This window comes from Chiloscyllium plagiosum, chromosome 43 (genome assembly GCF_004010195.1).
Source record: "Chiloscyllium plagiosum isolate BGI_BamShark_2017 chromosome 43, ASM401019v2, whole genome shotgun sequence".
NCBI classification, from domain to species: Eukaryota; Metazoa; Chordata; class Chondrichthyes; order Orectolobiformes; family Hemiscylliidae; genus Chiloscyllium; species Chiloscyllium plagiosum.
The window spans coordinates 8,869,843-8,883,117 of record NC_057752.1 but is presented as its reverse complement, the minus strand read 5'-3'; the positions used below and the strand labels follow the sequence as shown (position 1 = coordinate 8,883,117).

The 13,275-nt window shown below is 42.0% G+C and overlaps 1 protein-coding gene across 7 annotated transcripts in view; it reads right to left on the bottom strand.

Annotated features, from left to right (window-relative positions):
* The window catches only part of LOC122543355 (polypeptide N-acetylgalactosaminyltransferase 6-like), an 88,771-nt gene extending 78,837 nt beyond the window's left edge, over positions 1-9,934 (bottom strand). For 2 of the 7 annotated variants that reach the window (XM_043681951.1, XM_043681950.1), the window contains exons 1-2: positions 9,675-9,933; positions 9,362-9,433 (exon numbers count right to left, since the gene is read on the bottom strand). The gene's annotated coding sequence lies outside the window, so the exon portion shown is untranslated. Of the gene's footprint in view, positions 1-9,085; positions 9,228-9,361 lie in introns of those variants that run through there. The other 5 variants (XM_043681949.1, XM_043681948.1, XM_043681955.1 and 2 more) reach the window with 4 other exon arrangements.
* Between the last annotated feature and the right edge of the window lie 3,341 nt (positions 9,935-13,275).

Below are 13,275 nucleotides of genomic sequence, written 5' to 3'. Positions count from 1 at the left end.
ATCGCATCTGCCCTCATCAATCTTCTTTGTTACTTCTTCAAAAAACTCAGTCAAGTTTGTGAGACATGATTTCCCACTCACAAAGCCATGTTGACTATCCCTGATCAGTCCTTGCCTTTCCAAATACATGTACATCCTGTCCCTCAGGATTCCTTCCAACAACTTGCCCACCACCGACATCAGGCTCACTGGTCCAAAGTTGCCTGGCTTGTCTTTACCACCCTTCTTAAACAATAGCACTACGTTAGCCAACCTCCAGTCTTCCGGCACCTCACCTATGACTATCGATGATACAAATCTCTCAGCAAGAGGCTCAGCAATCACTTCTCTAGCTTCCCACAGAGTTCTAGGGTACACCTGATCAGGTCCTGGGGATTTATCCACCTTTACCTGTTTCAAGACATCCAGCACTTCCTCCTCTGTAATATGGACATTTTGCAAGACGTCACCATCTATTTCCCTATAGTCTATATCTTCCATCTCCTTTTCCACAGTAAATACTGATGCAAAATACTTGTTTAATATCTCCCCCATTTTCTGCGGCTCCACACAAAGGCCGCCTTGCTGATCTTTGAGGGGCTCTATTCTCTCCCTAGTTACCCTTTTGTCCTTAATGTAGTTGTAAAAGCTCTTTGGATTCTGCTTAATTCTATTTGCCAAAGCTATCTCATGTCCCCTTTTTGCCCTCCTGATTTCCCTCATAAGTATACGGCACGGTGGCACAGTGGTCAGCACTGCTGCCTGACAGCGCCAGAGACCTGGGTTCAATTCCCGCCTCAGGTGACTGTCTGTGTGGAGTTTGCACATTCTCCCCGTGTCTGCACGGGTTTCCTCCGGGTGCTCCGGTTTCCTCCCACAGTCCAAAAATGTGCATGTTAGGTGAATTGGCCACGCTAAATTGCCTGTAGTGTTAGGTGAAGGGGTAAATGTAGGGGAATGGGTCTGGGTGTGTTGCGCTTCGGCGGGTCGGTGTGGGCTTGTTGGGCCGAAGTAATCTAATCTACTTCCATTATACGCTTCTAAGGATTCACTCGATCTATCTTGTCTACACCTTACATAGGCTTCCTTATTTTTCTTAACTGAACCCTCAATTTCTTTAGTCATCCAGCATTCCCTACACCTACCAGCCTTTTCTTTCACCCTAACAGGATGCAACAACCTGCTGTATCCCAGGGGTAAATCATGAACTCATGCCAATTCTTTTACACACCAAAATGACTGTCTTGCCCATACTGTTGAGGACAAGAAATGCAGAGGAGGCTGATTATGTTAACTCTTGTGGGAAAAACAAAAAGAGGTTGGCTGTTAAACTTGGAGCAGTTCATTCCAAACTCTTTCCCCAAAACATATCAAGGGGATCAAGGGTTATGGGGAGAAAACAGGAGAATTGGGTTGAGAAACTTATCAGCCATGATTGAATGGCATAGCAGACTCAATGGGCTGAATGGCCTAATTTCTACTCCTATGTCTTATTTAAGAGAATACAATGAAATACCAGACTGGTGCTTCATATTCCTCAGACTTTCTTGTCCAGCGTCCTGCTATATTGTTTTTTATGGAATGGGGGAGCGGGGGCAAGGAAGGCAACACCAAGGGCTTCTTTGGGTCACTTGTATTCTTCCACACCATGCACGCCTGCCCCAAACACCTAAACATATACATACACATGTTAAAAATATAAATTCTATTCCATGCCTTTCAGACAGCATTTTTGAACACCAACATATTTTGATCCAGAGTATCAATATTTTATGCATTATGGCGAGTTTTACTCGAACTTCCACATTTGTGTGGGGCCTGTCATTGGTGCCATAGGCCCATGTATCACTTATCCCAAATTAAATTGACGTACATGTGACAACTCCTTTATTCAAAGGAGTACAACATTGAAAACCTATTTAAATAGACCATGTTTCACTTCATTTGTTAGTAGTTTAGCCTGATCTAAACTAACTATCAGCATACTGTCTTTCTGCTAATTGTCAAATTCAGACATACAGTGGCATCATGTCCCATTTCCTGATAACATTAAGAAAGGTTCTTTGTTCAGCTTATGGCACGCTTTTTCAGCTATTCAATATATCAGATCGAGGTTTACTTTAGAGGAAACATGAGTCTCTAGGAAAGCTAAGTTTCACAGAGTGTGAAAAAACGTACCGGAAAGTACCTTGAATTATAATGCGACATCAACTCCATCCATATCCTGTACATGATGGGATAGAGAAAATATTGAGAGAGAGGATTTACTGCAGAAGTATTCAGATTCAAAATGAAAACACTGGAATCTTGCCAAAAGTAGCATAGTGCAGTGTATACTGGCATAACATATTGTACACAGTCATGTGGCAAAAAAAAAAATTCTGACCCATATTTCTCCACATAACAAACTTTCACCCAAGAGATTAAGGGTATTAGGGCAATACTGAAACTACTGCAAGGGTAATGACAGGACCTACATACAGAAAGCATCTTACAATAGATTCATACCAAATTTCTTCAACTGCTCCAGTAATTTTCCAAAAGGTTTTGATGACAACAATAGCTGCATTTTGGATTATTTGTGGTTGAATCAGTTTGACCTAACTTGATGTGCCTTGCTCATTTCAGGAACTACTTAAAATATTGCATCAGATATTCCAGTTTCCCAGTTCATACAGATAATTGTTTTAAACTAATACATAAGTTCCTTGTTTGCTTAATAACTTAATTACTTTGGCTTTTACACAAAAGCCAATGCCACACCTGTTCTGAACAAACAAGACTAACTGGTTGGCTTGCATCAAACCTAAACTGGCCATTCCTGGTATAACAATAAAGAACCCATCAATAATAATTCTTGCCATTGGATGATCAAAGGAGTTCACTTTCAGAAGCACATCCACTGAGATGGACCAAGTTACCAGTCTTTGAAATGGAGATGGTAATCGGATAGAACAGAATACAGATATTCTGAAACAGCCTGTTTCACCAGTGACAGAGAAAAGATTTGGAATTGGTAGTGATGATCCAGAATTGGTGGCGGGGCAAAAGACAATGGCCCCTGTCTTCCTAATGTTTAAGTGGAGGAAACTGCAAGGCATCCAAGACAATGTGGGACTAATTGTCAGCAATGGAGGGGTTGAAAGGTCAAGCTGAGAGGCATTAATACACACGTGGATTCTTAGCTCATATCTTAAGATGACAATGCTAAAGAGCAACCTGTAAAACAAGGAAAAAAGGACGGACTACATGAATATTTGGGAGACTGCAGGACAAAGGAAGAGAAGCTATTGCTGATGATCCTGTGGTTATGCTTAGATAAGAAGGGCAATCCCATTCAGTTTGATGACGCAGTTAATTCAATTCAAAATAGCTTGTCCTCATGTAAACAAAGTGCTTAGGAAAGCTACTGAACTAACATACAGTGCACTACATTCTTCAGAGTGCTTAGCACCCCACTGGAGAAGATAGTTTGACACTGGCTGCGGTCTAAATGGGAACCAGTGTAAGGTGACATTTACAAAACAAATTGAAGTCTAATTAAAGATTAGTGAGCCTGCCGACTATCCCATCAACTATTGGCTGGCTAAGTTTAAAATTAAATTAAACTCGCACTTAAAGCTCAGAAACAGGACATTCAGACTCTTAGCTCATGGCAGGATTTATGCTCGACAAAATCTTCAGCCATCCATCTGGATGCCTTTTCCAACTAGAAAGGAACTCAAGTTGGAGGTAGAATTGAATTGGCCGGCTCCGTCCTCTCTATACTGATACCAGCACTCATTTTGCGAATGGCATTGTTCCAACAAATTTAATAGTTTGCTTCCTCCAATCCAATTTAGAAGTGCAAGTTTATCAAGACATTAGTGGCAGATGCTGAGGAAATAAGATTGCACTGAAACCTTGTTCCATTACTTCTCCCTTAAAGCATTCAGAGAAGGTTAACAAGGCTAATTCTTGAGATGAAGGGGATTCCTGATGAAGAAAGGCTGAGCAAATCAGATCAAAATTACTAGGCAAAAGTGAGGACTGCTGATGCTGGAAATCAGACCACATTGGGTGCAACATATACAGTAGATGACATTAGTGGTGGTGCAGGTAAATTTCTGTTGGATGTGGAAGGGTGTAGACGCAGGTTTTGCACTTCCTTTGGTGGCAGGGGAAGGTGCCGGGAGTGGGATATGTGGGCTGGATTTGGGGGGGGGGGGGGGGAATTATAACACACACAGGATTCTGCCAGACATGCCAATTCCCTCCTCCCACAATGCTCACAGCCCAAGAAAGCGAGCAGTTCCCTAGCTCTTACTTCCTCACTGCAGCCTGGTCACAATAAACAAGAGCAACTCTAGGGGTCCAACTGCACAGCCCAGCATTCCCCCCCCCAGACTGCAGAATCAGGCACACCTACCTACCTCCTCCACAGCTGCTGAGTGACAGCTCTCAAAAAGGCAACCAGCCCATTACCACAAAACAACCGACTGCAAACATAGGTGGGGGGGGGGAATCTTAACAAGGGAGTTGCGGATGGAATGATCTCTCCAAAATGCTGATAGCTGTGGGGGGGGGGGGGGGGGGGGGGGGGGGGGGGGGGGGGGGGGGATCTGATTGTAGGCAGCATTCTACCACAGAAGGCTGAGGCCAAATCACTGAATATATCTAAAAAGGAGAACTTTTTTTACATTTTCAAAAAGTATCAAGGGATATGGTACTGAGATGGAGGATTACCGATGGTCACACTGAATGGTGGAATTGGCTCGAAGGGCCAAATACTTCTAGTTCTGTGTCTCTATATAGTATGGCCAGTATGCATGAATGGCCAGTGACATCACCTGGCCACTACAAAAACCATCCGCAGGAAGCATCTGCACACATGTAGGGAGATCACAGCCATCATCTGTACATACACTACCAAAGGGTGAGCAAGTCAGAGTAGGATATAGACTGGGAGTGAGAGTGAGGCTTCCATAGTGAGGATGCCTTGATATCTGTTACTGTATTCCTGGACAAGAAGGTAGTGCAGCATAGAATCTGGGAAGGACTGCACAGCAGCTAGAGAGGACCAGGCAACAATATCTTTACTTTTGAAAGGCAAGGCCGTGGCCCCATGCACCCTTCTGCTCCTGTTTGAACAAACATGATGAACAAACATTAGTCATTAACAACCAGGGTGTTTCAGTAAGATGTTAGTTTCATTGACATATGTCAGTTCACCACCCCAATATATAAATGGACTCCCATTCAGTTCCTGACACTGCCACAGCTAGAGAGTTCAAAAATAATAACACAAAATGAAAGGCATTAACCTAGCACAAATTTCATCTCAGCCCACAGAATAGCTGGTGTGGGCAACAAAAAAAAGCCACCATGCTGCAACATGGACTTACGTAAAACAAAATAATTTGCAGATAGTGTGGGATGATTTAACCTGTGCTGGAAGTGTTTCTATTTCCAAGCTCTAATACCTTGAGCAAAATGTTCACCAACTATAAAAAGTTTCCATATAAAAAAAATGCTTTAAAATGACTCAGAACTGGCTTTGAATGTGTCTTTTGAGAAGACATACGGTATCTTTTTTTTTAAAGCATCTGTGGGAGCACAGTGGGTGTTGTGAAAGCTTAGCTGAAGAATGAGATCATGGACTGAATCCTACAATCAAGCTGCCTCTCAATTACAACCCACGAAATAACCACACAAACATTACAGCTACACAATCCTGCCGTGAGTTGTCATTCACATGCTAAATTGCTTTTTTACAAAAACATTTTTTAAAAAACCCAAAAGTTCTTAGAATTGTCTCCAATCCACCTTTGTTTGCAGTGGCTGAATCCAGTGTGAAATTCTGTTCCAGCTCAGCTTCCAGATTTATCGCAACTTGAATGTTTTACCCTCATGCTATCTTCAGAGGAAACCAGTCTCCACCCCTTGGCACCAATTCCAGGACATTATTACTTCTGTCCACTGGCTGGTTACAATCTCTGGTCTTTCAGTTCAGTGATAATAAAAAGGAACCCACACTTGGGTAAGGAAGTGCCACAGATAGGTGGAAGACTAGCTTTCAATGTGTGATTGACTTTAATGTAATGCAGATCCACTTTCAAGTTCTAATTGTTGACAGTTGATTTACCCGAACAAGAGAAGTATAACTGGCTTATTTGTAGGCACTGGACTATAATAGTTCAGTGAGTTTTCTTTTGCTTTAATGAGGCTAAGTGTTACATCCAGTCACATTGAACATGAACACTCTAATTTCCTACCTCGAAGGAAATCTGCCATCCTTACCTGGTCTGGTGCACATGACTCTGAACCCACAGCAATATGATTGATTCTTAACTGCACTTTGAAATGGCCTAGAAAGGCATTTGGTTCACAGGAAATTTGGGATGAACAATAAACATTGGCCCAACCAATGATGTCCACATCCCATGAATGTATAAATGGTAATTTTCCTTTGTAAACTCAACTTATAAATCAGAAATTACCTGCACAGAAAAGTCAGCATCAATAGAGTGGAAGTCTATACTGTAGAAAATACATTAATTGAAAAAAATGTCCCAATACACCAAAGATTTTTGAATTACTATCAATTAGACAATTATTTATATTGTTGTATTTCTGATGGTTTTCATTCCTCTACAATTGCACTCGTGTTTTTGCCAAGGTGATTTTGAATCCTTCTGTCTCCTCTCTGACTGCAATATCCCACATATATCCATTTTCTTTTACTTGTTTTTCTGATAACTATTTTTGGTCAATGTTTTCTGCTCAAAAGTGAAGTTTTAAGGGTTACACCACAGTTTCCACTTTCTTAATCCAGCACATAAGGCAGGGCCTCCCAAAATGAGGGTCAGGACCCCAAGTGGGTTTGCAAGCACTGAGGCAGCAATGGTAACCATGGAACCTTGACAGAGTCATAACAGCTGTATCCCTGCTCTCAGTTCTTCCTAAAAGGCGTCATAACAATTTTCAATTTGAAATGGAGTCACAATGGGAAAAAGAGTGGGAAACACTGATTTAAGGCAAGTTAGGCACAATCAACTGTCTAGTAACACTCCATAGAGTCATGGAGATGTACAGTATGGAATCAGACTGTTTGGTCCAACTCGTCCATGCCGACCAGATATCCCAACCTAATCTAGTACCAATTGCCAGCACTTGGCCCATATCCCTCTGAACCCTTCCTATTCATATATCCCATCTGATCAAGATCCTGTTGTACTCTGAGGTAACCTTCTTTGCTGTCTACTACATCTCCAATTTTGATGTCATCTGCAAACTCACTAACTCTACCTCCAATGTTCACATCCAAATCAGTGTCACACCACTGGTTACAGGCCTCCAGTCTGAAAGGCTGTATTCCAGGTGATCTAACCTTGCTAACTAGTCTCCCATGAGGAACCTTGTCAAACATCTTACTGAAGTTCATATAGGTCACATCCATCGATCTGCCCTCATCAATCCTCTTCATTACTTCTTAAAAAAAAATCAATAAAGCTTGTGAACAATGCTTCATTAGATGGAGGACAGGAAAAGCACAAACGTCCACCAAATCCACACCAGTGAACTGTACAGATTCTCCAAATAAAATTCCTAATTTACTCCCAAGTAACAGATCATTGTGGGCTGTGGGCATGTTCAGAAGAAAAAATGACTTGAGACTGCAAACCTTCTGCCAGTAAAGTCCATTAAAGAAAAAAATTTGAAAACAAAGTGATTTAAACAAATTCAAACAATTAGCACCACAATATTTTGCACCATCCAGAAACACAAAATTGCCTTGTGTAATTAATTACCATGGTGAAACACCACCAGATCCCATGTGAAAAAATATATCTTCAGTTTCTTAAAAATAAGAATTCCATAAAAAGTCAGTTACTGCTGAAAATAAGTAAAATTATAATATATTGTGTCAAATTGACAAGTGTAGCATTAGTTTTTTTTAAAAATAGGTGTCTAAGCAGTTACAAATGGATATGATGTGTCACATATGTAGAATATGGAATTTGTTCCACACTCCAAGAAAACAGCTTGACTGAGCCAAATAGTTTATAGTATTAATAAGCATACAATTGGAACCACTAACTAGTTATCTGCATACTTCATAATACTTTGTGTAATGGGAAGAGAAAACAAGTATCAAGTAACTTTAGTTGGTGGTAACATCACCTAAAAAGATAGTTGGCTCAAATCCATTTCTGGATGCAACAGTACCTCTGACAACACACTGCCATTGAAGACAGGTGTGTCAGAGTTTGCTGGCTTGCTCAGGTGGATATTAAAGATCCCATTACCTTGTTTGAATAACAGGGTGTTGTCCTGGTGAATATTCCCCCTTCAAGTAAACTGAATTATATTATTTAAAGATCTAACCCAACAGCGAGGTTAAGTTATATTGAACGTGTCTGACTATGCATTTCTTGACCATGAATCTGGTTTATTTCCCCCTCAATTCTTACCATAAGGAAAGGGAAATGCTAGTGTTGTTTCTGTAACACATGAAACTTGATTCTCCTTGCTAAGTTCTCGTTGTGACTTTCACAAAACACCAGTGAAAACAATTATTTGTATAACCTTACAATGCACAGAATGACTACTCTTCCTACACAATTCAGTATCTGAGATACTTTGACATAAGTTTTGAGTACATCTTAACTGCAACCAAGTTTTATTGCTGCATATACTTTCGTCTGTTTCACACCGAAACCTGATCTAATCCTCATTTGATGCCCACAGATACTGGACAGTCATTGGGAGTAAGGATTTCACATAATTTTTCCCTCTTTAACCCAAAGGCAATGTTGGCTACTCCAGAGGATCTCAGCTAATTTATCAGAGACTTGGAATCAGATCAGAGGCCAGCCTGCTTTGCACACCTCAGCTGCATAATAGCCATTGTACCCACCAATTCAATCATTTATAACAATTCATCTGTTAAAACCATCATTTTTATTCAATAAAATTTGGAATCCACACCTTCCGAGACAAGTACCCATTATTAGTTTAAATTTTAAAAGATAAGAGCATACCTACAGGGTAGGTCTTCCCTTGAAAAAGAGAAAAGCCAAGAATTTGCAGCAAAACTTTTTTTTAAAATAGAGAGTTTACTCACCTGAAATAATTTAAAGTGGCTTAACATATTCTACAACAGTGAAATTGTTCAAAAGAATAATTTGAGCGCCTCAAGCTAATCCCACAGCCTCACACACAAAAAAACTTCGAACATTGAATTCCCATTGCATCAAAATGTGTTCTTTATCCACACGTGTGGAATCATCATTTACCAGAAACAAAACAGCAGCTTCAAGACCGTAACTTTTTTCTTACAGCCAGCGTGTTGGGAGGTTCCGGAAAATGTCACTCAGGAAACTTCAAGAAAATGACTTACCAACGGAGAATAAGTGTCACCCGTCACGGAAACGACACAGGTACTTCACTTTTACATATTTACTTCCCCTTCCTGAAAATAAGATGGGGGGGGAGGGAAATTTCAAAAAAATACGTATAAATCCAGGCATAAGGCGATTTCTCGAATCAATCACAATTCGGTTTCAGTTTCTTCCCGGGTTAGAACTTCTCTAACATAATTCAGTCTGATTTCCCGAAAGATCCCAAAAGAGAATTGAAATACAGTCCAGACATAACCTTAAGTGAAAAAAAGGATAGGATTGGGCAGAACGTAAAGCGAGCAACTCAAGTACCTCTCTGATCGAGCGGAAGAAAGGGAAAGCAGCAAGTGTAGGAAGTGCAGAAAACTTCAGGCTTGCAACCGTGACAGAAACAATTCACCAGACTAGCACTTAGTGAATGGGAAAGGGCGGGCACTCAAGGATAATCTTGAATTTCCAAAGTGATGTGGGTGAGCCCCTGCTGACTACTAATATGGAGAGAGACACACAGCCAGACTGCGGCGGTCCCGAACCGTTGCAGCAGGTGGAGAGCTACTCCAAGGCTTGGAGATTCCGTTGGGTCCTAGCGCCCATGAACAGCAGTACTCGTTTCTGGAAAGAGGCAACTCTAATGATTTCAAAAGCATTTGTTTGTTCGCACAAAGAGAACTTGCTTCCTTCAACCATACGCATAGTAATGGAGAACTTTTTCAGTAGTTTGTGAACTGATGAGTTTCTGCTTTTCTAACAGATAGCACCCAGGGGAAGTTTTCAACAAGTGGTGCCTATGATGTATGACTTTCTTTATTCATTCATGGGATGTGGGCATTGCTGGCTGGGCCAGCCTTTATTGCCCATCCTGAATTGTCCTTGAGAATGTGGTATCGAGCTGTGTTCTTGGACTGCTGTACACCTACAATGCTGTTAGAGACGGAGTTCCAGGATTTTGATCCAGCAACACTGAAGGAACAGCAATATATTTCCAAGTCAGGATGGACTTGGAGAGAAACTTGCAAGTGGTGGTGTTCCCATGGATCTGCTGCCGTTGTCTTTCTAGATGGAAGTGGTTGTGGGTTTGGAATGTCTCAGAAGCCTTGATGCATCTTGTAGATATTACACACTGCTGCTACTTAGCATTGGTGATGGAGGAAGTGAATGCTTGTGGAAGTGGTGCCTAACAATTGGGGTGCTTTGACCTGGATGGTGTCAAACTTCACTGAGTGTTGTTGGAACTGCATTCATTCAGACAAGTGGGGAGTATTCCATCACACTCCTGACCTATCCCTTGTAGATGGTGGACAGGCTTCGTGGGGTCAGCGGGTGAGTTACTTGCTGCAGTATTCCTAGCTTTGGTATTTATATGGCTGGTCCAGTTGAGTTTCTGGTCAATAGTAGCTCTCAAGGTCTTCATAGTGGGGGATTCAGTGATGGCAAAACATTCAATATCAAGGGGCATCTCTCGTTGGATATCATTATTACCTGGCACTTTTGTGGCATGAATGTTTTTTGGCACTTGTCAACTGTACCATGGATATTGTCCAGGTCTTCCTGCATTTGGGCATGATCTGCTTCAGTGTCTGAGGAGCCATGAATGATGCTAAACATTGTGCAGTCTGAGTGGACACTGCCACTTTTGACCTTACGTTGGAGGGAAATCATGATTTGGGAACGCTGGTATTGGACTGGGGTGTACAAAGTTAAAAATCACATAACACCAGGTTATAGTCCAACAGGTTTATTTGGAAGCACTAGCTTTCAGAGCACTGCTCCTTCATCAGGTGGTTGTGGAGAATAAGATTGTAAAACATAGAATTTATAGCAAAATTTACAGTGTGATGCAACTGAAATTATATATTGAAAAAGACCTGAATTGTTTGTTAATCTCTCATCTTTTAGAATGACCATGTTGGTTTCAGTTCTTTCATATGTAAATTGCAAAACTTTTTTTAAAAGTTACATTGTCAAGTGATCTTAAAAAAGTTTTGCAATTTACATATGAAAGAACTGAAACCAACATGGTCATTCTAAAAGATGAGAGATTAACAAACAATCCCAGTCTTTTTTCAATATATAATTTCAGTTACATCACACTGTAAATTTTTGCTATAAATTCTGAGTCTTACAGTCTTATTCTCCACAACCACCTGATGAAGGAGCAGCGCTCCAAAAGCTAGTGCTTCCAATAAACCTGTTGGACTATAACCTGGTGTTGTGTGATTTTTAACTTTGAGGGAAGATCATTGATGGAGGAGCTGAAGATGGTCGGGCCTAGGACACTATCCTGAGGAACTACCACAGCAATGTCCTGGAGCTGAGGTGACTGACCTCCAACAGCCACAACCATCTTCCTTTGTGCAGGTCATTGCTCAGCAGGTGCTGCTGGATAGCACTGTTGATGACAGTTTCCATCACTTTACTGATGATCGAGAGCAGACTATTGGGGAGACTGGAAGCTTCCTCGCAGAGCGCTTTAGGGAACGTCTCCGGGACACCCGCACCAATCAACCAAACCGCCCTGTGGCCCAACATTTCAACTCCCCCTCCCACTCTGCCGAGGACATAGAGGTCCTGGGCCTCCTTCACCGCCGCTCCCTCACCACCTGACGCCTGGAGGAAGAACACCTCATCTTCTGCCTCGGAACACTTCAACCCCAGGGCATCAATGTGGACTTCAACAGTTTCCTCATTTCCCCTTGCCCCACCTCACCTCAGTTCCAAACTTCCAGCTCAGCACTGTCCCCATGACTTGTCCTACCTGCCTATCTTCTTTTCCACCTATCCACTCCACCCTCCTCCCTGACCTATCACCTTCATCCCCTCCCCCACTCACCTATTGTACTCTATGCTACTTTCTCCCCACCCCCACCCCCCTCTCATTTATCTCTCCACCCTTCAGGCACTCTGCCTGTATTCCTGATGAAGGGCTTTTGCCCGAAACGTTGATTTTCCTGCTCCTCGGATGCTGCCTGAACTGCTGTGCTTTTCCAGCACCACTAATCCAGAATCTGGTTTCCAGCATCTGCAGTCGTTGTTTTTACCTAATTTGTATACAGGATATACTGGGCAATTTTCCACATTGTCGGGTAGATTCCAGTGTTGTAACTACGCTAGAGCAGCTTGGCGAAGGGATGAGTAAACTTCAGGAACACAAGTCTTCAGATCCCATGCCGGAATGTTGTAAGGGTCCATAACCATTGCAGTATCCAGTGCCTCCAACCATTTCTTGATATCACGGGAAGTGATTCAAATTGCCTGAAGACTGGTATCTCTGATGGTGGGGATCTCTGAAGGAGGCTGAAATGGATCATTCACTTGGAACTTCTAGCTGAAGGTTGCTGTGAGTCCCTTAGCCTTAACTTTTGCACTGATATGCTGGGCTCCCCCATCATTTACGATGGGGATATTTATGGAGCTTCCTTCCTCCAGTGAGCTATTTAATTGTCCACCACCATTCACGACTGAATGCAGCAGGACTGCAGAGCTTAAGTCTGATTGGCTGGTGTGGAATCACTTAGCTTTGTCTGTCATTTGATACTTATATTGTTTGTCATGCAAACAATCCTGTTTGATAGATTCACCAGGTTGACACTTTATTTTTACATAAGCCTGGTGCTGCTCCTGGCATATCCTCCTGCACTGTTTCTTAATCAGGGTTGATCTCTTGGCTTGAGCGGAGGATATGCCAGGCCATGTGGTTGCAGATTGTTTTGGAGTACAGCACTGCTGCTGCTGATGCCCCACACCACTTTATGAATGCTCTGTCTTAAGATGCAAAATTTGTCTGAAGTCTATCCCATTTGGCACAGTCATAGTGCCATACAATTCACCAAGGCTCCTTCGACAGCACCTTCCAAATCCATGACCACTTCCATCTGTAAGGACAAGGGCAGCAGATACATGGAACCACCACTAA